The sequence below is a fragment of the Panthera onca genome, chromosome C1, assembly GCF_046562875.1.
Source record: "Panthera onca isolate mPanOnc1 chromosome C1, mPanOnc1 haplotype 2, whole genome shotgun sequence".
NCBI lineage: Eukaryota > Metazoa > Chordata > Mammalia > Carnivora > Felidae > Panthera > Panthera onca.
In genome coordinates, this window is record NC_138346.1 from 76,903,162 (window position 1) to 76,907,542 (window position 4,381).

At 36.0% G+C, this 4,381-nt stretch overlaps 1 long non-coding RNA gene across 1 annotated transcript; it reads right to left on the bottom strand.

Moving 5' to 3' along the window:
* Nucleotides 1–294: 294 nt before the first annotated feature.
* LOC132670800 (uncharacterized) lies at nt 295–1,346 on the bottom strand. Its single transcript, XR_009606923.3, has 2 exons — nt 1,108–1,346; nt 295–576 (listed from the first exon to the last, which is right to left on the bottom strand). It is a non-coding gene; the product is annotated as an uncharacterized LOC132670800 (long non-coding RNA).
* Between the last annotated feature and the right edge of the window lie 3,035 nt (nt 1,347–4,381).

Consider the following 4,381-nt stretch of genomic DNA (forward strand, 5'->3'; position numbering starts at 1 on the left):
CAACCAACTGAGCCACCCAGGTGCCCCTAAAAACATGGTTTTTTATATAAGCCAGTGGGGACATTTTACAAAAACAAATGGAACAATTTCTGTAAACTAGAGAACTTCTTGGAAGCATTAATAGTCCTTTATGCTTATCATGACTCTTAAAAAATCAATGCAGTATAAAACATTCACTGAGCTTTTTGACTTGTGAACCAAATTTTAAAATGAGTACTGCCCTAAGGAAATGATCTTGGAAATACTTCTATATACATATTTACTAATTCACTGTAAAAAGATAATAAAGACAGATTCTGTTCATGTATGTTTTTATTCTTCAGGAGAATATATAACATGACTTAAGATACAATTTTCTTACAATTAAATTTAGAAATTCTGATTTAGAAATCAGGTGAAAGCATCTTAGGACAAGGCTAATTTTCTAATGCCATTCCAAGCAAATATCATAGATAATGTCCTATTCCATGCAACCACAACAATAATAAAAGGATCATGTAATTTTCTTCCAGGATTGTATTCATATCCTTCGTGAAACTCTTGGTTCAAGCCCTTGAGAACTCCTTGAAGGCAGTGCTAATAATGGAAAACATGCACACTGATCATTACTGTGTATGTAGTAAAGCAAACAATTCAAGGAAACAATAACTACTGTATGATTCAATTATTTCAGAAGACACGGAATTAAATCATTCTCAAATTTTACTAGTCAGAAAATGATTTCCTGCATTTATTAAAAGGCAAGTTCTGAGTCCATTAGTCTGTATGGGACCCAGGAATTCGTCCTTTAACAAGTTTTCCTTGTAATTCTTATTCAAATGGTTCATAAATTAACAGATGACACCTTACATACCCTGACTTTAATTGTAGCAGTCTATTAAAAGATTACAAAAGGGAAAGTAAATAAACAGTATAATGGTTACCTTTATGTTATAATTTGGCGGGGCCATGGTGCCCAGATATTTCTGGATGTTTCTATGAGGGTGTTTTTGGATGAGATTTACATTTAATCAGTGAACTTTGAGTAAAGCAGATTGCCTACTATACTGTGGGTGGACCTTATCTAATTAGTGGAAAACTTGAGTTACAACAAAAGGCTGAACTCACCCTTGCCCCATGTCCCACCCAAGCAAGAGGAAATTTTCCAACAGACTGAATACATCATCTGCAACATGAGTTCTTCCTGGTTTGCCAGAAGGCTGCCTTTGGACTGCAACTACAACTCTCCTGAGTCTTTAACATGTCAGCCTCCTCCATCAAAATGAGGATTGGCTCTAAGGAGCCAATTCCTTAGAGCAAATGAATCAATCTTCTTGGTTCTATTTCTCAGGAGAACTCTGACTGATATGTAGGGGAAACCATGACAGTAATTGTACAGTGACTCTAGTCCCAACATTCTCAAGCTAGAATATGGAATCCCTACTGATTGGTTTGTTAGCACTCTATAATCTTCTGGGAATTCCCATTCTATTTATTCCTCTACCTGTCCACTCCAGCATGTACGTCTGGTTAAATCAAACAGACTCTAGCTCTGGAGCATCAGAAATAAAACTGAGAAAGTTAAATCAACTTCCCTTGAGGTACCGAAAAAAAGGATCATAGGTATTTATAATTTGAAGCCAGGATTGAGAACCGTTGATCCAGGACCTTAGGTACCGTATCAGGACTATTGGTTTGTTTACTAGGAGCCATGGGAAGCCACTAAAAATTCTTAAATAAAAGAGTGTCCTTATCAGGTTTGAGGTTTTTTTATATGATCATTTTGGCAGCTGGGAGAGTGTGAATTTGGTGAGGAGGGACACATGTGGATACAGAAGATTAAGAGACTTGAGCGAGGGAAGTATCAGTGAAGAATGAAAAGTTGACGTATTCAAGGTATATTAAAAGATGAAACTGACAGAAAAATATCATTTGATTGTCTGGGTGTGGGCTTTAGAAAAAGTGAGGGTATCAGAGCTGACTTCTAGATTTCTACAAGCAATAGATGATGGCAACAAGATTCTGACGTTTACTAAATATGAAACAATGCAAGTTTTGAATTCTATCTTGGGCATTTGAGTTGGAAATTCAAGTTGACTACGTATGTCTAAAATACAGATAGATATACATTTGAGAGTGATTATCACACTGGCAAACTCAGTGTTCTCTCTTCTCTAGTAACACTCTCGTTTCAGGGAGTATCAATTATTATAGAGATGAGAAAGGGACTGAATTGGGAAGAAAGTAGGAAATGTTTCAGTTGGTACAGGTTTGTTTTTTTTTTTTTTTAAGTTAAAGTATGGTCAAGATGTGTTTCTTTTAACTTCGCTCAAGATACTGCACTGCCTGATCTAAGAAAAAGCGGGGGAAAAGATCAATATAGTTTGTAAATAATCCTTCAAAGCATTTTTTTCTTCTTTATTTTTAAGAATGGAAGGGAGGTCACAATGAATAAGCAGTTCCTAGTGGCAGTGAAAATCAATAATAATCTAACTCTAATCATTTCAACAAATGTTTCCCTGGTTTTTGTTAAGATATTAATATATCTACATATGTCAATATTATTTATTCTTAATGTTAGAAAAATATGTGCAAATGTTACCTGACCTATCAAGGGCATGGGTTTTCCTGACAATAGGTTTTACTTTCATGAAAACAGTGACTGTGACATCAGAAAGTTATGGATGACTAGAGAACAGTAGTCATCAAAAGTCTTTCAGAAATTATCAACAGTGCTTCTCTGGGAAAAACTGAGTTTCCCAACAAAATGATAGTTCTCTTATGGCTTGGAAGATCTCAGGTATAGACCCTGGAATCACTAATCTTAAAGTTGACAGAGCTGTGAATGCAAGCAATGGTGGATGGCAGTGAAAAACAGGGTGGCTTTCTTTTGGCAAACATTCTTAAAAGAGATAAAAGATATTGACAGAGTATTGACATAGAAGTAACTGTTGAAAAACAAGATGAAACAAAAAACTGGTTATGACTATCGAAGAAATAATTTATAATTTGGAGGTTTATTTACCTGTTCTTCTAGGTCAAAAACTTAAGTTGATAGCCATCTATTTTTTTTTTAAAGCAACCTAGACTTATTCATTGTAATAGAAAAAATTTCAGAGCAATAATGAAAAAGATCCAAGTGACCTCATGCTCACAAATGTATCAAGCCATTTGACATCCATTTTTACCACTCAAGTTGCATTTTTTAAATAAGAAATCCTTTTTAAATCTTAAGAGTTCACTATAACTACTCAAGGGTTCCCTGTGGAAAGACCTAACCTGTCATTTAATAGGACTCATAGTTTAGGGACATTAACTGCCAACCCATCTCCTTGGCTGTGGGCACTGTGATTGGCAGAAACTCTGTCACAGAGTTGTTAAATATTTTGAATATGTCTCCTGGGCCTACCTAAAGCTATTATTGGCTAAAACCTGGAGGAATAGTTACACCTTATCAAAGAGATTTGGTTAATCCAAAATGATACATGGCATGAAGAGCATTCATATTTAGCTTTGAAATGTATTTTTGTGCTAACATTTGAATGTGTGTCTGATGTTCAGAGAAATTACTTCAAAGAGATTAATGAAGCCATACTGTGAAGACCTGACTCAGGAGAGCTGGGAAATTGTCCAGTGTTCTCTTCATTCTGCTTCCCTGCTGAACCCTTCTTTGACACCCACTCTCTGACACCACAATGAATAGCTAAAATGTCTTTTAGAATAATGTCAGTCTTTATAGAATGAGAAATGAGAGTTTGTGTACCAGACCATACTTTTTTTGGAGCAGCAGACAATTCAGATTAAAAAAAAAATAACTGTATTCATTGATTATATCTTTAGTATGCATTTTACTTTCATCCTACCCTTTTCAACCATCCCTGGTTTTCACTTAGAGATCCCAGTGTTTCCAGGACAATTCCAGGAGCTAGGCTCCCCTCCTAGCTTCAGGTGTGGGAATGTGACCATGACTCAGTAGATCCCAATCACTTCACCAGAGTTAAGGAGTTCAGAGCTAAACATTCATGCTAAGCTGGCCCAATAACAGTAAACCTCACAATTGGTGAAGAGTTGCAAATGGATTCCCTTTCCTTAGGTAGATATGAGGCCTACACCTACTGCAGTCATTTTTAATAAAGCCATACAGGAAAAACCACTATGTGAAGACGAACAAGGTTGAGAGATATAGAGCTGGATCCCTCATGATAGATAAAGTCATGTCTGAGCCCTGCTTTTCCTCTTCCACCGGTACATGCAGTCAACCAAAAGTTTCCTGTATTTGTTTAGTCAACTACAGTGGGCTTTCTGTTATTTGCAATGTAAGGCCTCTTAATTAATGCAGTACTCAACAAACAGGTAATTAGGCTGATTTGGAACTGTCAATTATGTTAAAACATAAATGCTG